This window comes from Cetorhinus maximus, chromosome 21, assembly GCF_964194155.1.
Source record: "Cetorhinus maximus chromosome 21, sCetMax3.hap1.1, whole genome shotgun sequence".
NCBI classification, from domain to species: Eukaryota; Metazoa; Chordata; class Chondrichthyes; order Lamniformes; family Cetorhinidae; genus Cetorhinus; species Cetorhinus maximus.
In genome coordinates, this window is record NC_135899.1 from 25,874,952 (window position 1) to 25,896,202 (window position 21,251).

Genomic DNA, 21,251 nt, shown 5'->3' on the forward strand with positions numbered 1-21,251 from the left:
TTGGCTGCCTCATTCCCGACATTACAACACTTCAAAAAGTAGTCGTATGGCAGCACAGAACTTGAGTATTGCTGAAAAAAGAGACATGTCAAAGCTTTTTGTCTTGCACTCATCAGGACACTGCAAGGACACCAATATAGGGGGAAGACAATTTATACTGTATGTGAAGAGAATACTGATTCGTTGGCAAGTGGACTCTGATTGGTAGAGGCGTTGCCATAGAGAATGCACCAGTGATGGTGACTGACAGTTAATTGCCAAGCATTGTTTGAAATTTAAAGCAGGCAGCTTGATCCTGATTGGTCAAGACATTGCCCTGAGGAATAAGTCAGCGAATGGCTGTCACTTATTTTGTTTAGCTGAAACAGACTCAATGTATGAGGGTTATTTAGCAAATGTTGTTCAATCATGGAATCACATCTAATGTTGGACACTGTTTTGAGTTTTGCAAGCACAGGCTGGTTGGGTTGGGTCTGTACCTTGCCCGTTGTGACCAGCAGCTGGGATATGCTGACATGATCCGCCAGTCTTTGAGACGTACAGCCTATACACCTAGCATCACACTTCAAAAAGTACTTCACTATCTGTAAAGTGCCTTAGGACCTTCTGTGGTTGTGAACGGTGCAATACAAATGCAAACCTGGCTTTTATAAGCAAATCTGGCCTAATAGTTTCAGTTGAATGTAGCTGTCTGGCAGATTTTGGAGTGGAGAGTTTGTTTGGGTTGTTTGTGTGATTTTAGCGTAATTAAAGGGTAATTGCTGTCCCTGTTTCTATTCTCTGTAACTGTTTTTGGGCACGTTTCAGTTCACTGAGGACCCCCGTCTGCTCATGCCCTTTGCTGTCAACACAGGTTAACAGAGCTGGTGGAAAGATTAGAACATAACAAGAGTTCAGTCCAAACTGGATCAGTCTGAGAGCTTGCAAACCGGAACACAATCTGATTCCAAAATCCGAACTATTCACTTCAAACTGTGCTGGTCTGACAAAGCATTCACCAGGGTAAGACTGCATTACGATAGATGAGAATAATTCACTCCAAACCAGCCATAGGCAACACCTCCTCCAGCCCTGAATTGGGTTGCCAACTGTGATTAAATGTATTCCTGAAGGTTTCATCAGATGACTTGCCCCCACGTTCCAATCGTTAGTCGGCCAACACAACCATCCTTGTGACGCTCTGCCTTCCTACGCCGATTGGAAAGCTAAAAGACTCATTACCCAATTGGCTGATACTTCACTGTCAGCCAAACAGCCTTTGTTCCCCCCATTTTCAATATATCTATTTTTGGTAAAGAGAAATGTTCAAAGAAAATGACAAAAAAAACTATCTTTTTTTAACGTCCCGACGACTTTTCTCCAGGGTTGCACACAGCAGTATCCTGGAGATTGATCCTCAATTCCTGGAGACTCCAGACCAATCCTGGTGGGTTGGCAACCCTAGCCCTGAAACATTAGGCTGACTATAATTCATCAATAATTCGCAATTGATCTAATTGTCACCAGTGATGCAAATTATATAATCTGAAATAAGGCCTTAAGACTTAGTCGGGTTTCCTCTGACCTCTGGCTGTGATATTTCCCACAAAATCCCTGGGGAGCTGGTGCAAGTTCCTGAACATTTGGAAGGATTTGATGGAATGCTGCCCCATCAGTCTCACAATGTGTCTGAACCAACCCCTAGGGACATTTCTGAATCCAGTCTTGTGGTAGTGTCTCTGTAATCAGGGCCAGTGTTGCGCCCAGACCCTAACTCAGAGCCGTGTCTGTGAAATCAGAGCCTGTATTTAGCCCAGAACCTAGGCGGTGTTGGATCATGGCCCACTACTGTTTCTAGACACTAGCTTGTGAAGGCCAGTCCGTAACTAGTGCCTTTTGGCCTCGAGTCCCGTGCAAGTGGGAAGAGGTAGAGGAATGAGCAAAGGTTCGAATGGGGAACAGGCCTCCCAGTGGCAAGGCCAGCATTCATTGCTGCCTAAGGAGCCTTGGTGAATTCCTGCAGAGTATCTCGTAAAGTAGGTGAGCACGCAGTTTAGTATCCCGTGGACCGCACAGATGTGTGAGTTACAGTAAGTTTTATTTATTATTTCACAGGATGCGGGTGTTGCTGGCTAGGCCACCATTTATTGCCCCATCAATAACTGCCCTTGAGAAGGTGGTGGTGAGCTGCCTCTTGAACCTCTGCAATCCATGTGGTGTAGGTACACCCACAGTGCTGTTAGAAAGGGAGTTCCAGGATTTTGACCCAGCGACAGTGAAGGAACGGTGATATATTTCCAAGTCAGGATGATGTGTGTCTTGGAGGGGAACTTGCAGTTGTTGGTGTTCCCATGTATCTGCTGCCCTGTCCCTCTAGGTAGTAGAGGTTGCGGGTTTGGAAGGTGCTGTCGAAGTGAGAGGACTTGGCAGAAAAGGTTAACTCCATCGTCTGGGAAAAGCCTAAATGTAAACGGGAAGAGGTGGGATCATTATCGGCGTCTAGTTTAATATCTGTTCATTCCCCTGTGGGCTGGTGGTTTAATTACGGCTAAAGCAACAGCTTCCTTTGCACAATAATCTTTTCTGGCATGTGGCCTTTAGTCTCCACCAGAAATCCCTCTCTCTAAACAGGATGGAGGCAGAGTCGAAGGCACACTACACTTACTGTCTGTGGCCTGGGCCCCTAGCTATAATTGTAAGAACATAAGAATATTAGAACATAAGAAATAGGAACAGGGGTAAGCTATTTGGCCCCTCGAGCCTGCTCTGCCATTCAATAAGGTCATGGCTGATCTTCTTGTGTTTCGATTTCTACATTCCCATCTAACCCTGATAATCTTTGATTCCCTTGCCTAACAAGAATCTATCTACCACTGACTTAAAAATATTCAATGACCCTGCCTCCACCACCTTCTGAGACAGAGAGTTCCAAAGCTGCACAACCTTCTGAGAGAAAAAAATTCTCCTCATCTCTATCCTAAAAGGGCACCCCCTAATTTTAATAACAATGCCCCCTAGTTCTGGACTCACCCACAAGAGGAAACAACCTTTCGACGTCCACCTTGTAAAGGCCGTTCAGGATCTGGTATACTTCAATCAAATCACCCCTCACACTTCTAAACTCCAGTGGAAACAAGCCCAGTCTGTCCAACCTTTCCTCCTAAGACAACCCACTCATTTCAGGTACCAATCTAGTAAACCTCCTTTGAACCAGCTCTGATGCATTTATATCCTTCCTTAAATAAGGAGACCAAAACTGTTCATAGTATTCTAGGTGTGGTCTCACCAATACCCTGTATAACTGAAGCATAACATCCTTACTTTTATGTTCAATCCCCCTCATAATAAAGGATAGCATTCCATTAGCCTTCTTAATTACTTGCTTCAGTTGAACAGCTCTCTGAGATCTCTTCCTGCCTCTAATTCTGGTACTTTGTGCATCCTCGATTTTTTTTTTCCAGCAATGAAGGCTGTGCCTTCAGCTGCCTGGGCCCTGAACACTGGAATTCCCTTCCAAATCTCTCCAATTCATTCTCCTCCTTTAAGATGCCCCTGAAAACTTACCTCACGCTTTTGGTCACCTGTCCTGGGGCAACTTAGCTATGGTAGATTGGGAAACTACGTTAAAAGGGGATGGTAGACAGGCAATGGCTAATATTGAAAGAACTAACACATAGTTTACAACAAAAGCACATTCCTTTAATGCACAAAAACCCAGCAAGGGAAGTGTTCCAACCCTGGCGAACAAAATAAATCAAGAATTGCATTAGTTCAAAGGAAGAGGCATATAAAGTTGCCAAGAAAAATGGTAAGCCTCAGAACTGGGAGCATTTTAGAATTCTGTAAAGGAAAACCAATAAAAAGATTAAGAAAGGGAAAATAGAATATGAGAGTAAACTAGCGAGAAACATAAAAAATGGACTGTGAAAGCTTCTATAGGTATATAAAAAGGAAAATTTAGCAAAAGCAAATGTGGGCCCATTACAAGTGGAGTCTGGGGAATTTTAATGGGGAATAAGGAAATGGTAGGGAAACTAAACAAATATTTTGTGTCTGTCTTCATGGAGGAAAATACTAAAAAGCTCCCAGAAATAATGGAGAATCAAGGGACTAGTGTAAATGAGGAACTGCAAGAAATTAATATTAGTTAAAGTAAACACTATAGAAATTAATGGGAATTAAAGTAGATAAATCCTCTGGACCAGATGATTTACATCCCAGAATGTTGAAAAAGGTGTCTGCAGAGATAGAAGATGCATTGGTGATCAACTTTCAAAATCCTATAGTCTCAAGAATGGTTCCTGCTTGGAAGGTGGCAAATGTAATACCACTATTTAAGAAAGGAGGGAGAGAAAATATGGGGAACTACAAATCTATTCGCCTTGTATCAGTAGTAGGGAAAATGCTAGAATCTGTAATAAAGGATGTGATATCAGGACATTTAGAAAATAATAGTAGGATTGGGCAGAGTCAACAGAGATTTATGAAAGGGAAATCATGTTTAACGAACCTGTTGGAAGTTTTTGAGGCTGTAACTAACAGAATAGATAAAAGGGAACCTGTAGATGTGGTATACTGAGATTTTCAGAAAGCTTTTGATAAGTTCCCACACAAGAGATTAGTAAACAAAATTGGAGCACGTGGGGTTGGCAGGAATATACTGGCATGGATTGAGATCTGGTTAATGGACATAAAACAGAGAGGAGGAATAAATGGGTTATTTTTAGGTTGGCAGGCTGTGACTAGTGGGATACTGCAAGGACCAGTGCTTGGGCCCCAGCTATTTACAATCTATATGGATGTGGGGATTAAATGTAATATTTCCAATTTTGCTGATGACACAAAACTAAGTGGAAGTGTGAGTTGTGAGGAGGATGCAAAGATGCTACAAGGGGATTTGGAGAGGGTAAGTGAGTGGGCAACAATTTGGCAGATGGAATACAATTGCAGAAATGTGAGGTTATCCACTTTGGTAGGAAAAATAGGGTATTTCTTAAATGGTGAGAGGCTGGGAAGTGTTGAACTTCAAAGGGACTTGTTCATTAGTCACAGAAAGCTAACATGCAGGTGCAGCAAACAATTAAGAAGGCAAATGGTATGTTGGCCTTTATTACAAGAGAATTTGAGTGTAGGAGTAAAGATGCCTTACTGCAATTATATTGAGCCTTGGTGAGACTGCACCTGGAGTATTGTGTGCAGTTTTGGTCTCCTTACCTAAGGAAAGATATTCTTGCCATAGAGGGAGTGCAATGAAGATTCACCAAATCAATTATTGGGATGGAGGGATTGTCCTATGAGGAAAGATTAAATAGACTGGGCCTTTATTCTCTGGAGTTTAGAAAGAATGAGAGGTGATCTCATTCAAACATATGAAATTCTTACAGGGCTTGACATGGTAGATACAGGGAGGTTGTTTCCCTTGGCTGGGGAGTCTAGAACCAGGGGACAGAGTCTCAGAATAAGGGGCAGGCCATTTGGGGCTGAGATGAGGAGGAATTTCTTCACTCAGAGGATGGTGAATCTTTGGAATTCTCTGTCCCAGCGGGCTGCGGAGGCTCAGCCATTGAGTGTGATCAAGGCTGAAATTGATAGGTTTCTACATCCTAAAAACATCATGGGGTATAGGGATAATGCAGGAAAATGATGTTGAAGTAGAAGATCTGACATGACCCTCATTGAATGGCGGAGCGGGCTTGCAGGGCTGAATGCCTATTCCTGACCCTATTCCTTATGTTCTTACATTCTAGTCTCCCTTTATGTGACTCGGTGTCAAACTTTGTTTGACAATTGGGCCCTGCAAGTTGCTGTTCATGAATTGTCAACAGCTACTAAGAACCCTTTCAATGTCACAATTTCGATCAAACGGTTTGGAAAGCGTGTGCGTATCAGCTGCCAGGTGGAGAATGAAGGGCCTTCTTTATCAAACAAGTCTGTTGTAACATCACACCATTAACCTAGAATGCCCTCAGGGTGACTGAGGGATGGGCAATAATTGCTGCCTTACCAGCGTGATGGCAAATTCCAAGATCAAGTTTTAAGGAAGCGTAAACATGTAATTTTACATGACTGTGCTGCAATATGAGCTATCTAATTATCTATTTATAAAATCTGTGCAACCAGCCTGCAGATCATCCTTTCTCCATGTGCCAAGACTCCAGTAAATCCACATTATTGGCGCCTCCTTGGCACCGATGAGATTACCTTGCTGCTGATTGGGTTCAGACGCTGGCTGCAAAACAACACAGCAAATCAGATTGAAAGAAAGTCTTAAGAATGTGAAACATGAGCAACAAAAGCAGCTACAGCAAAACTACCAGTGAGGTAGCAATGAGAGCACATGAAGACGGTGAATCACACCCACAAGGTGGTGGACGAGGGTGGTGGAGGTGGAGAGGGGGGTGGGTGATGGGGGTTGGGTGAGGTTGGGAGGTGCGTGAACCAGCTCTAAGACCACCTGTTGCAACCTCTGTAACGTAGCCCGACTCTGCCCCTGTCTCAACTCATCTGCTGCTGAAATCCTCATTTGTGCCTCTGTTACCTCTGGGCCTGTCTATTCCATTCCAATGCTCCCCTGGCCAGCGTCGTGGCAGGGGAAGTTTCACTGCTGCAAGAGATATCTGCTATTGCTGTGGTGAATCGGGCCACCTTGCAAAGGATTCTACCCTTCGTAAATTTGAGGTCATCCAAACCTCTGCTACCTGTGTCTTAGCTCGTAACAAGTCCCATTCACCCATCACCCCTGTGCTCACTGACCTGCAGTGGCTTCCAGTCAAGTCACGCGTCAAATTTTAAAATTCCCATCTTTGTTTTCAAACCCTTCCATGGCCTCACCCCTGCCTACCTCTGTCAGCTTATCCACCCTCACAACCCTCTGAGATATCTTCACCCCTCTAATTCTGGCCTCTTGAGCATCCCCAATTTTAATTATTTCATCATTATTAGCCATACCTTCAGCATGTCTAGGCCCAAGCTCAGAATTCCCTCCCTACACTGCCCCACCTCTCTGCTTTGCTTTTCCTACTTTAGGACACTCTGGAAAACCAACCTCCTTCACCAAGCTTTTGGGTACCTGCTCAACGCCGCCTCATGTGACTCAGTGGTATATCTTGTTTTATAATGCTCCCGTGAAATGCCTTCAGACGTTTGAAGGTGCTATAAAAACAGAAGTTGTTGTTGTCAACCCAGCCGCCTGACAGGACATTCATGGGATTGGGTGGAATGCCAGATTAACAACCCGCCAGATACTGACTTCAACAAAGAGGGAAGTCAGAGCGTAAAACCAGCCTCCCACCCAGTCCCCTCAGCATCCCAACGGCTGGCTACGGAGCCAGTGAAACCAAACTGAAGAAGAAGGGGTAGGGGGCGGGTTGAGATGCTGCTGGGTCCCGGCTGAAGGTATTCGACAGCTGGTGACTGGATTCACGAAACCCTACATCCATGTGATTGCAATTTATGTCATAAGAACAGAGGAACAAGAGGAGACCATTCAGCCCTCGCCGTCCCACCGTTCAGTGAGACCGTGGCTGATCTGTAACCTAACTCCATTTACCTGCCCTACCTTAATGACCTTGGCTCACAAAGCATTATCACTCTCAGATTCAAATGTATTATCTGAGCTAGCATTTACGCCTTTTTATGGGACAGGATTCTACATTTCTACCACTCTTTTGTGTGCAGCAGTGTTGCCGAACATCCCTCCTGAATAACCTGGTTTTGGTTATGTCCCTGAGCCCCAGTCTCCCCCAACCCCTCACCCTGCCAGTGGAAATGAACTCTCTGTTCCTTTCAAAAATCTTAAAAACCCTCAAGCAAATCACTCCTTAACCTTCTATATTCCAGGGAACATTAACCTGGAATATGTAATCTTGTTGTAGGAGCTGCACTTATCCAGGCAAGTGGGGAGTATTCCATCATACTCCTTACTTGTGCCTTGTAGATGGTGGACAGGCTTTGGGGAGTCAGGAGGTGAGTTACTCGTCACACAATTCCTAGCCTCTGACCTGCTCTTGTTGCCACAGTATTTATATGGGTAGTCCAGTTCAGTTTATGGTCAATGGTAACCCCCAGGAAGTGGGGGATTCAGTGATGGTAATGCCATTGAGCAACAAGGGGCGATGGCTGGATTCTCTCTTGTTGGAGATGGTCATTGCCTGGCACTTGTGTGGCACGAATGTTACTTGCCACTTGTCAGCCCAAGTTACACGCAGGCCTGACCAGGTGAGGATGGCAGATTTTCTTCCCTGAAGGGGCATTAGTGAACCAAATGGGTTTTTACAACAATTGATAGTTTCACAATCACCATTACTGGGACTCGCTTTATAATTCCAGATTTTATCAAATGAATTTTTAAATTCCACCAGCAGCCATGGTGAGATTTGAACCCATGCTCACAGAGTATTGTAGGGCCCTCTGGGTTACCAATACTTACTACGCCACCTACTCTCACAGCTCTCCTCAGAACCTAGCCCTTGGGGCACTGCAAACATTTGGGGAATCTGCGGTGCACTCTTCCAAAGTCAATGTATCTTTTCTAAGGAGCAATGTCTTAGAGATGTGGGGACATTACAGCACAGAACGAGGCCATTTGGCCCATTGAGGGTTCGGAGCTGAACATCAAATTCCAGATATGGTCTAACCAGGGCTCTGTGTAGCTACAGCTAAACAATGGCCCCTTTATATTCCAGTCCTCCTGATAGAATGGGGAATGTTTCACGGATCTTTCAGATGATTACGTTCCTGGAGCCGACAGCACAAACATCTCAATAGCACCAATGCAGCAAAAGCCACGATCCCCCACCGAGTTTAACCTACATTTGGATGGTGGGGGAAACATACCTTCAGTTCGCCAGTTTGGGAGAGGCAGCCTGCTGCGCTCCCAAGCTCCCACAGCCATTAACATGAGAGTCTCTGGGTAACACCACTAAACCAACCCATGCTGCTGCTAAAATGGACACTGTACCCTACAGATATGAATATGCACTTTAGAATGCCTTGGGTCTGGCGGAACTACACCTGTAGCACTGTGTACAGTTTTGGCCTCCTTGCCCGAAAGAAGGGTATACTCACCTTAGACCAGGGTTTTTTTTTATATTCGTCATGCGATGTGGATGTCACTGGTTGGTCCAGCATTTATTGCCCATCCCTAATTGCCCTCGAGAAGGTGGTGGTGAGCTGCCTTCCTGAACCACTGCAGTCCATGTGGTGTAGGCACTGTTAGGGAGGGAGTTCCAGGATTTTGACCCAGCGACAGTGAAGGAACGGCGATATGGTTCCAAGTCAGGATGGTGAGTGGCTTGGAGGGGAACTTACAGGTGGCAGTGTTCCCATGTTTTTGCTGCCCTTGTGGATCTAGTCTGTAACCTGTATCCCTGGTGCCACAAGAGGCTCTTCAGCATCTCATTAGCCTTTTCCAGTTGGATTGCATGAACATGAAAAAAGCAAAAAAGAAATGAGGTCAAGAAAATGAAGGGCCGTGTTTTTATTGCAGGGTTACAAGGCTAGGCTGCACTTTATGGTTTCAAGTGATTATTTTAATGGGAAACATCATTATGCTCTAGAAAAACCTGTTCGAGTAGTACAGCTACACCACAGTTATAGATGATGCTTTTGGTTCAAGGAACAGGTTTTATGGTTGTGGCCATTGTTTCTCATGTAGCTGAGATGATAAATTATTCTGAATGTGTCATTAGAAGCTTTTTTTAAAAATTACAAGAATCAAAAGCTGAACAATTGGCTCAATTCTATGCACCTTAAGTTGAAGCTGGCTTTAAAGTTGACTTTACTGACAGTGAGAAGAAAAGGCAAAAAAAAGGTGATAATTCAGAGCTAATTTTGATTCTTTTTTCTATTAATACATAAATTTAATGCATGTATTTTGTTAATTATCTATGCAAATTATGCATTCTACCAGAGACACTTTGCTATTTAGGAACATAGGAGCAGGAGTAGGCCATTCGGCCCTTCAAGCCTGCTCCACCATTCAATTAGATCATGGCTGATCATCTGCTTCAACGCCACCTTCTGGCTCTATCTCCATATCCCTTGATGTCATTGGTATTCAGAAAATAATCTATTTCTGTCTTGAACGCGCTCAATGATTGAGCTTCCACAGTCCTCTGGGGTAGAGAATTCTAAAGATTCGCCACCCTCTTGAGTGAAGAAATTCCTCCTCATCTCAGTTTTAAATGACCTGCCCCTTATCCTGAGACTGTGTCCACTGGTTCCAGCCTCACCAGCAAGAGGAAAACATCCAGCCCACATTTACCCTGTCACTCCCTGTAAGAATTTTGTAAGTTCAAATATTTGGTTTCAAAATGCCAAATTTTCACCTTAAGGCTCCCAATAGCTTTCATTTTAGCCAAATTGTCTTTTTAAAAAAAGACTGTTTGGGTAAGATAAGGTTGTCGACCCCTCCCTTGGAGAGGGTACAGCAGAGACTCACTGGACTGACTCCTGAGAGGACAGATTGAGTGGAATGGCCTATTCCTCCTAGAGTTTAGAAGACTGAGGGGCAATGTCATTGAAACATATAAAATAAGTAAGGGGCTTGACGGGGCCAATGTTGGGAGAATGTTTCCCCTGACTGGGGACTCAAGAAGGCGAGGGGGGTTGCGGGATCAAAGTCTCAGGCTGAAGGGTTGGACGTTTCAGAATGAGATGAGGAGAATTTTCTTCACTCTAGGTGGGATGTGCTTCAGCGATTCTCTACCCCAGAGAGCTGGGAATACTCGGTTTTTTTGAGCGTATTCCAGAGAGAGGCCAATCAAGCAATTAAAGGAGATGGGGTATAAAACCAGAAAATGCTGGAAAAACTCAGCAGGTCTGGCAGCATCTGTAGAGAGAGAAACAGAGTTAACATTTCAAGTCTTCTTCTTGAAGAGCTGGAGAGAGGCAGAAATGTGATGGGTTTATACTGTTAAAGAGAGGGGGTAGAGCAGGTGGAGAAAAATATAAGGTCAGGCATAGCTGGGAGCTCAGGAGAGATTTGACAAAGATGTCATGGCCGCAAGACAAAGGGAGTGTGATGGTAGTGTTAAAGACTAAAGGAGGTGTTGATAGTGGCATAAAGGTCAGACAGCAGGATATGTTAATAGTAGAACAAGGGTCAGCGCTCACTGAAAGCAAAACGTAAGAACAAGTTACAGACTAAGGGTTATAGGGATAGTGCGGGCAGCTGGAGTTGAGGTAGAAGATCAGTGATGGTCGTGTTGAATGGCAGAGCAGGCTCGAGGGGCCGTGTGGACTACTGGCTTTTTTTCTTCCATGGGATGTGTGCATCGCTGGCTAGGCAATCATCTATCATCCATCCCTAATTGCCCTTGAGAAGGTGTTGGGTGAGCTGCCTTCTTGAACTGTTACAGTCCATGTGGTGTTGGCACACCCACAGTACTGTTAGGGAGGGAGTTCCAGGATTTTCACCCAGCGACAGTGAAGGAGTTAGTTCCAAGTCAGGATGGTGTGTGGCTTTGGGGGGAACTTGCAGGTGGAAAGAGAAGGCAAAACGCCAGCCACAATGAAGGGGTCCAGAGCAGGTAGAAGGGATTAGAATTGCTGAAGTTTATAGCACAGATGGAGGCTGTTCATCCCATTGTGTCTGTGCCCACCTGTTGAAAGAAATATTGAGAAAGACATTGAACGAAGCAAAACAGATTGATTTTTTTTTGCGGGGGGGAGGTAATATTTTGTTGGAAGGTGATGTCCACACAGTGTGAATGAATCAAAATTCAGCTACAGAACAGCCATGATCTCATTGAATGGCAGGGCAGGCTTTAGAAGCTGAATGGCCTCCTCCTGTTTCTGTCTTGCATCACACGTACACGCACGGGGCTCCTGGAGAAAACCGAACTTGTGATGACAAAAAAAAGTGCTCTCCTTCCCTAGCCTTAACTGGCTGGAAGCTCTCCGCCAGGCAGCGAATAAAACCTCACTGGCCCCGTGCAAAGCTGTAGCAACAGAGCAGGAAACAGAATGGGAGAGAGCCAGAAGGTCAGTTGTCTGCAGATGATTGTAGCCACATGATCGCTGATAGGATTACTGCATCTGTGTGAACTGGTTTACTCAGCAGTGCAATTCTACACGGGCCCCGCACGGAAGGGCAGGGACAATCACAATCACCATTCCCACGGTAACGCTTTCTGCTTTTTTTAATCTGCACACTGGATTTCACCATTAAGTAGGGTTGACTGCAAAGTGCTCCAGTCTCGGTTTCCTCATCCAATTTGGTAGACAAAGTGCGATCTTTTTAAGGAGCCTCGAAAACTGCATGAGTGTACCACCAACAAAGATGATCCACGCCTCTAGGGCAAGATTTACATGGAGGTCCATGGTCGCCAATGCCCTCTTAAGGCATGACACCAGAAGAGAGAGATGTGTCCCTAACTCTCCTGTAAACGCTGCTTCTCGTGCTGGTTTACCACCGTTTTCAATAGTTATCCCTCAGCTTTGGTTTTGAGTGATGTAAGGCTGTTGGGTCCTTAGGGGTTAAGGATCAGTGCCTATGAGGTGTCAGCTGTGGTTCAGTGGATAGTGCTCTAACCTCTGAGTCAGAAGGTCATGGGCTCGTAACCCCAGTCTAATAGCTTGAGCATAACAGTCCAGACTGAGACTTCTAGTGCAGTACTGAGGGAACCCAGCACAGTTGGAGGGCAGGAATGAGGGAGTGCATCACTGTCAGAGGGCACTACTGAGGGGCGCAGCACTGCTGGAGGGGCAGTACTGAAAGCATGCTGCGCTGTCGGGGGGCAGTACTGAGAGAGTGCTGCAGTATCCAGGGTATTAATGAGGAAGCACTGTACTGTCAGAGAACCAGTACTGGGGAAGTGCTGTACTATCAGGAAATGTAGTACTGAGCGAGTGCTGCACTGTTGGAGGTGCCGACTTTCAGATGAGAAGTTAAACTGAAACCCTGTCTGCCCTCTCAGCTGGAATCTAAGAGAGTGTCACTCTCTTAAAGAAGAGCAGGGGAGTTATCCCCAGGGCCCAGGCCACTATCCATTCTCCAACCTCCAACGGTTTTAAAAAAATACAGATGATCAAGTCATTCTGACATTGCTGTTTGTGGGATCTTGCTGTGCACAAATTGGCTGCTGCTTTTCCGACATTACAACAGTGAATACACTTCAAAAAGTGTTCCGTTGAGCACAAAGGGCTTTCTAATGTCCTGAGGAAGGCAAAAGGCACTAAATAAATGTGTTTCCTTACAAGAAGAACTTTGCACCTTGTTAACCAGGATTTGGTGCTCAAGCCTATGGACCGGAACCTGAACCCAAAACCTTTGGACTGGATGGCAGGAATGCTACTCATTGAGCCGCCGCTGACGCCATTCAAAATGCGAGATTGCTCTCTTTCCACTGTACTGGTTCTGAAGCCAGAAGCCTTGTGCTCTAGGCCAGAGTTCGGACCAATGAACTCAACGCTGATCAAAGCTGTGCGCTACCCGCTTTGTGTGAGTCTGAACAGAGTCGCCCCCTTTTTTCACTCAATTCCTGCCTGTTTAAAATGGATACGTGTTTGTTTGGAGTGAGTGCCAGGGATTTCTTTCATGAGTAAGTAACCGGACTGTGACGCAGGTTTGGTTTGGACCCGGGGGGGGGGGGGTTACTGCACGTTACATAATAATGTGTCTGAACTTCTATGAACAACATGTTCGCCAAGTTGAATCTTTGCTCGCTGTCCTTCTCTCTTCCTCTGCATTCCACAATGGGCCCAATAAAAATTGGCAACAGGTTGGGTTGATCCAGCACCTGCCACAGGACATCCCAAAGCACTTCCTGGCTGATGAAGTACTTTGTAAAGTGCGACCTTGGTTGCCGTGTGCACAGTGAGAACCCACAACTCAGAATGGTGGATATGATGGCGTAGTGGTAATATCACTGGTCTAGCAATCCGGACACCCTAGCTAATGCTCAGGGGACATGGGTTCAAATCCCACCATGGCAGTTGGTGGAATTTAAATTCAATGAATAAATCTGGAATATAAAATTAGTCTCAGGAATAGTGAGCATGAAGCAATCATCAATTGCTGTAAAAACCCATCTCATTCACTAACTAGGGAAGGAAATCTGCCACCCTTACCTGATCTGGCCTACATGTGACTCCAGACCCACAGTAACATGAAATAAAAACAAAAAATGCTGGAAAAACTCAGCAGGTCTGGCGGCATCTGCGGAGAGAGAAACAGAGTTAACGTTTCGTGTCCAATGTGACTCTTTTTCCGATCTCTGAGGGGCAATCAGGAATGGGCAACAAATGTTGGCCTGGCCAGCGACACCCAGATCCCACGAAAGAATAAATTTTAAAAAAAAAATACAATGAGATATTGAACAGGTCATCGGTTTTAGGTGTGGACGGAATGTTAATCGTTGGCGAGGGCAGCTTTTCTTCTTCAGACTTCTACGCCCACTTGATAAGACAGTCGGGGGCTTAGTGTTCCATTGGAAAGAGAAGGTACCTGCGAGGGCACTAGAGGGTCAGTCTGGATCACTTGCTCAAGTCTCTGGAGTGGGGTTCAAACCCACAAAATTCTGACTCCGAGGCAAGAGTGCCACTCACTGAGCTACAGCTGAGGCACAATGGAGCCAGTGAACAGTAGGATGCCTCATACTGTTTTCTGTATTATCCGTGTATGTACCTGGGGTGTCTGAAATGCTGCCCACAGAGGCAGCTTCACATCCAGACTTGGGTCTACATTTTTTTTTCTATCGTCTTATTTTCCCCGTTCTTCTTCCGTGGGCTCTGCCTCCTTGATGGGGTCAAGTGCCCTGGCACCATGTCCCCAGATCCCTATTCCTCATTGCTTTCTCCGTAAGTGACTGTCAGTAGTTTATTCAGCTGCAGGGGAGGATGGCATCAGGCTGATTTCCATCTTCACCCAGTGCTTACAAACATACATTTTGTCCCTCCCTGTGTGGATCGCCATTGGGGGCAGGAGGGCAGGCAGATAGTTCCCATCCTTCGAGCAGAGTGACTGCATCACCTTCCCCATATCCCCAGCCCTCATCGCTCCCCCCCAATCCCAAGGGTGCTGCTCGGATTGAGGTCAGTTTGCTCAGACCAGTCCAGAGATGCAATCTACGTATACCCCCTTGTCTGGATAGCTCAGTATCTATTCAGGGCCTCTCAGCTTCTGACTTCATTACAGCCTTCATTTAAACATGGACAGAAGATCTGAACTCCTGAGGTGAGGTGAGAGTGACTGCCCTCGACATCAAGGCCACATTTGACCGGGTTTGGCATCAAGGAGCCTGAGCAAAACTGGAGCCAATGAGAATCGGGGGAAAACTCTCCACTGGTTGGAGTCATGCCGAGCACAAAGGAAGATGGTTGTGGTTGTTGGAGGTCAGTCATCTCAGCTCTAGGACATCACTGCAGGAGTTCCTCAGGGCAGTGACTTCGGCTCAACCCTCTTCAGCTGCTTCATCAATGACCTTCCTTCCATCATAAGGTCAGAAGTGGGGATGTTCACTGATGATTGCACGATGTTCAGCACCATTCGCAACTCCTCAGATACTGAAGCAGTCCATGTCCAAATGCAGCAAGACCTGGACAATATCCAGGCTTGGGCTGACTAGTGGCAAGTAACATTCGTGCCACACAAATGTCAGGCAATGACCATCTCCAACAAGACAGAATCTAACCATCGCACCTTGCTGTCCAAGGGCATTACCATCACTGAATACCCCACTATCAACATCCTGAGGGTTACCATTGACCAGAAACTGAACTGGACTAGCCATATAAATACTGTGGCTACAAGAGCAGGTCAGAGGCTAGGAATCGTGTGATGAGTAACCTGCCTCCTGACTCTCCAAAGCCTGTCCACCATTTACAAGGCAGTAGGAGTGTGATGGATTACACCTCACTTGCCTGGATGAGCGCAGCTCCCACAACACTGAAGAAGCTGGACACCATCCAGGACAAAGCAGCCCGCTTGATTGGCACATCTTCCACAAACATTCACTTCCTCCACCACTGATGCACAGTGGCAGCAGTGTGTACCATCTACAAGATGCACTGCAGGAATTTGCCAAGGTTCCTTCGACAGCACTTTCCAAACCCACGATCACTACTATCTAGAAGGACAAGGGCAGCAGATAGCTGGGAACGTCACCATCTGGAAGTTCCCCTCCAAGTCGCTCACCATCCTGACTTGGAAATATATTGCCGTTCCTTCACTGTCACTGGGTCAAAATCATGGAACTCCCTTCCTAACAGCACTGTGGATGTACCTACACCTGCAGCGGTTCAAGAAGGCAACTACCTTCTCAAGGGCAACTAGGGATGGGCAATAAATGCTGTCCCAGCCAGCGAAGCCTACATCCCGTGAATGAATTAAAAAAAAAACCCGTGCTGTACCTGTCCTGGGAGTGTTTGATGGGACAATGTAAAGGGAGCTTTACTCTGTATCTCACCCCGTGCTGTACTTGCCCTGGGAATGTTTGATGAGGACAGTGTAGAGGGAGCTTTGCTCTGTATCTAACCCATGCTGTACCCGTCCTGGGAGTGTTTGATGGGACAGTGTAGTGGGAGCTTTACTCTGTATCTAACCCTGTGCTGTACCTGTCCTGGGAGTGTTTGATGGGATAGTGTAGAGGGAGCTTTACTCTGTATCTAATCCTGTGCTGTACTTGCCCTGGGAGTGTTTATTAGGAAAGCAAAGAGGGAGCTTTGCTTTCCATTGAGTTGTGCTTTACATAACCTGGGAGTGTTTGATTTATTCTACGTCAAACACATGAACACTGTGACCTCGGAATGCTTCATATGCTCTATATATAGAACCTCTGTTCTAGGTAGCAGGAGAGAAGCTGACTGTGTGCTTCTGCACTATACTGTATGCAGTGATTCCTGCTGGAAAATCTGCAGCATGCGGCTGGTGGGTTGAGCAGCATTGGGCTGGCCTGCCAATTGATTTATTTCATACATTCTGCAGTCATGCACCAGAAATGACCACTTGAGTGAGAGGGATATCAGAAGGCAGCTGGCATGTGCGGACCTGTACCCCAGGATGAGTCACCACCTCGGTAAACTGAGGGGAGAAGCATGTGGACAAAAAAAGGCAAGGAGGCTATTTGTTTCGTTAAATTAACTTTAAAGCAATGCAGGGTATCTCCATGAGTGGTAATGAAAAACATGGTGTCTGTCCCTTTTTGGCGAAATCTCATGGGACCTTCCTTGTCATAATGCAGACAGGTTAAGATCCTTAGTATAGACCCTTGAATGAAAGATAAGTGTTTGTGTATAAGCACCTTTCGCAACTTCAGATAATCTGCTTTTCTGGTGTTTGTTGAGGGATAAATATTGAGCAGGGTACTGCGATAGAAATTTCCTACTCTCCTTTGAAAAAGTAGCTACGGGGTCTTTTATTGGCGGGGGGGGGGCAGACGGGGTCTCGGATTGCCAGCACCTCCGACAGTGCAGCACTTCTTCAGTGACGGCCTGGACTGTATGCTCGAGTCTCTGGAGTGGCACCCGAAACCCACAGCTGGCACCTTGTTCAGGTGCCAAGTGTTTGCCGTGGGCCTGGTTATATTTTCTGGCTCCAGCCACGTTTTGCAGAATTCATTTCACATTTGACCTTCCTGTCTGAATCCTCAGTGGGAGTTTCTGGGATTTGCATCTGAATCACTATCTGATGTAAATTGTCAGACTGTCCTCCCTGAAATAATTGCATCAGTATAAACCTCCTTCATCTTGATCTAAATGTTGAAGTTTGGGGAAAAGTGAACCATTGCAAGAGGAGGTCGAATGGCAATGTTTTATTGCAGCATTGTCTGATGGGCGAGTGGTATCATAGTGGTTGCGTTACTGGACTAGTCATCCAGAGGCCTGGACATTTGACCTGGAGATCTGAGTTCAAATCCCACCGCAGCAGCTGGGGAATTTAAATTCTGTTAATTAAATAAATTTAGAACTAAAAGCTAATATCAGTTATAATGACCATAAAATTACAGGATTGTCATAAAAATCTATCAGATTCACTAATGTCCTTCAGGGAAGGAAACATGCTGCCTTCATCTGGCCTGGGCCTATGTGAATCCAAATCCACAGCAATGTGGGCCTATGTGAATCCAAATCCACAGCAATGTGGGCCTATGTGACTCCAAATCCACAGCAATGTGGGCCTATGTGATTCCAAATCCACAGTAATGTGGGCCTATGTGATTCCAAATCCACAGCAATGTGGGCCTATGTGAATCCAAATCCACAGCAATATGGGCCTATGTGATTCCAAATCCACAGTAATGTGGGCCTATGTGATTCCAAATCCACAGCAATGTGGGTCTATGTGACTGCAAATCCACAGCAATGTGGTCCTATGCGAATCCAAATCCACAGCAATGTGGGCCTATTTGAATCCAAATCCACAACAATGTGGGCCTATGTGATTGCAAATCCACAGCAATGTGGGCCTATGTGACTGTAAATCCACAGCAATGTGGGCCAATGTGAATCCAAATCCACAGCAATGTGGTCCTATGTGAATCCAAATCCACAGCAATGTGGTCCTATGTGAATCCAAATCCACAGCAATGTGGGCCTATGTGACTGCAAATCCACAGCAATGTGGGCCTATGTGATTCCAAATCCACAGCAATGTGGGCCTATGTGACTGCAAATCCACAGCAATGTGGTCCTATGTGAATCCAAATCCACAGCAATGTGGGCCTATGTGAATCCAAATCCACAACAATGTGGGCCTATGTGATTGCAAATCCACAGCAATGTGGGCCTATGTGACTGTAAATCCACAGCAATGTGGGCCAATGTGAATCCAAATCCACAGCAATGTGGTCCTATGTGAATCCAAATCCACAGCAATGTGGGCCAATGTGAATCCAAATCCACAGCAATGTGGGCCTATGTGACTGCAAATCCACAGCAGTGTGGGCTAATTTGAATCCAAATCCACAGCAATGTGGTTGACTCTTAACTCCCTCTATGAAATGGCCAAGTGAGACAGTAGGCATGAAGGCGGCTCACCACCACCTTCTCGAGGGAAACTAGGGATGGGTAATAAATGCCGGCCTTTCCGGCGATGCGCACACCCCATGAATTAATGAAAAGGATCATTAGCCGCCAGCCACTTGTGGCGAATTGTGTAGCAGGCACAGCAGATGGGAATGTGATCTCAATGCTCATTTTCACTTGGCGAGCTTTAATCTTTTTTGTGGGTTTGTTAGTGAAAGGGTAGGAGGAAAGACAGACTATGTTTTTTGATCATTGTGAGGGCGTTACTTCCTTGGTTACATAATGGTAGTAGACATTTGTCCAGTAAACTTACATGAGTGAGGTACACGTGCATTGTGTGTAGGCTGTTTTCTGCTAAAGTTAGCGCATCTGGCCCAAATGCTATTGCCATACACACGGTTTCATTTTATGAGCATCCACCAATTGTTCCAGTTAACCTTGATCCTGATTGAAGCTGTTCCATTTGGAATAATTCAGCAACTGAAGCTTTTGCATGACTTCTTCTCCCCACCCCCACCAATCCCCCTCCACCACTGCAACCCCCCCTCACTTGTCTGGCCTCCTCTCTACTGAACATGGTTATCAGCAACTCCCTTCAATGTATGTCTCTGTCAAATCAACTCTGCCCCCACTACCCCGCCCATCACACATTCTTTACCAGCTCCCTACCTCGCTGATTGTGTCGACCCTTCCACTAACATTGGCCCAATAGAGGCATTCAAAATTATGAAGGGTTTGATAGAGCAATTCAAGAGAAACATTTTCCTCTGGCAAGTTGGTCATTAACTAGAGGACCAGATGCAAAATAATTGGCAAAAGAACGAGACGAGAAGTTTCCTCGCACTAATCTGGAATGCTATACCTAAAAGGCGATTAGACGTGTACTCGAAAGGGACTGATTTGGAGAAGAAAGACTTACGTTTACATAGCGCCTTTCACAACTGCCAGATGTCTCAAAGCCCTTCACAGCCAATGAAGTACTTTTGAAGCGTTGTACCGCAGGAGGGTTATGGGGACGTTGCTGGGGCGTGGGGCTAAATTGGACAGCTCTTTCAAGGAGCCGTCACAGGCACGACAGGCCAAATGGCCTCTTTCTGTGTTGTAAGATTCAAAGGTTTTAAAGGCTGTCATTTATTGCTGCTTTCCCTGACTGCAAGATGAAAACTCACTCTTGTTAAATCAACTTTGTGAGTTTACCACCAACCACAGTTACCCAGATTAGTTTGCTTCTCTATGGGAAGTTTCTGAGCACTGGTCTTAAAGGGAAATGATGGTGTGGTGGTAATGTCACTGGGCTAGTAATCTAAAGGTCCCCACCCCACCCTCCCCCTGACTTTTGCTCTGGGGGCATGGGTTCAAATCCCACCATGGCTGGTGGAATTGAAATTCAATTAACCTGAATTTTTTTTAAAAATACATAAAGGCAAAATACTGTGGATGCTGGAGATCTGAACTAAAACAGAAAGTGCTGGGAAAAACTCAAGCGAGTCTGGCATCCTCTGTGGAGACAGAAACAGAGTTAGCATTTCAAGTCCAATATGACTATCCTTCAGGACAGGGACTGAAATTAAAAAGCTGGAAATTAAGAAGTGTCTCTAGTAACACTGAACATGAAATTATCATCGATTGCCGTAAACACCCATCTGGTTCACTAATGCCCGTTGAGGGAAGGAAATCTGCTGCCCTTACCTGGTCTGGCCTACATGTGACTCCAGGCCCACAGCAATGGGGTTGACTCTTAGCTGCCTTCTGAAATGCCCTAGCAAGCCACACGGTTCAAGGACTATTGGGGATGGGCAACAAACGTTGGCCTTGCCAGCGACACTTAAATCCCATGAAAGAACAAACAAAAAGGCCTGTGGGTCATGTAAAGCATACCAGCAGCCAAATATCTCAACCATTCCTGTGACCCTTGACCCCAGACAACAACTGGCATGTCTACCGGCCTCCTAAAGTGGGAAAATGTTCAATGCCACCTCAGCAAGGAGTGGGCTGCTGAGCCTTGGCAGAGAATTGGGAAAGTTGACCCACAGGCTGTGTCGGGGAAGCGTATTCTGAGAAGCCTTTTGAGAGAGGGAGAGGCAGAAGGATGCGAAGGATAGGCCAGAGGCTGCAAAAGGCTACGTCACCGAAGGTGTAGCAGAGGGAAAGAGGAGGTGGTCAAGTTGAGGGGACCAGAGGAAGTGGCACTGAGGGCTGGGAAGGTTGCAGAGGTTGGACGGGATGAGGCCATGGAATAGAAGAACATACAAATATAAGAATTGAGGGTTCATTTGGTCCTTTGAACCTGCTCCCACATTCAACAA

At 45.8% G+C, this 21,251-nt stretch overlaps 1 protein-coding gene across 4 annotated transcripts in view; it reads left to right on the forward strand.

Annotated features, from left to right (window-relative positions):
- LOC144695773 (ral guanine nucleotide dissociation stimulator-like) overlaps positions 1-21,251 on the forward strand; it is a 153,829-nt gene that overhangs the window by 13,777 nt on the left and 118,801 nt on the right. Inside the window, exon 1 of one of the 4 annotated variants that reach the window (XM_078566757.1) lies at positions 12,029-12,103. The exons of the other annotated variants lie outside the window; for them this stretch is intronic. The gene's annotated coding sequence lies outside the window, so the exon portion shown is untranslated. Of the gene's footprint in view, positions 1-12,028; positions 12,104-21,251 lie in introns of those variants that run through there. 4 annotated transcript variants of the gene reach the window in all.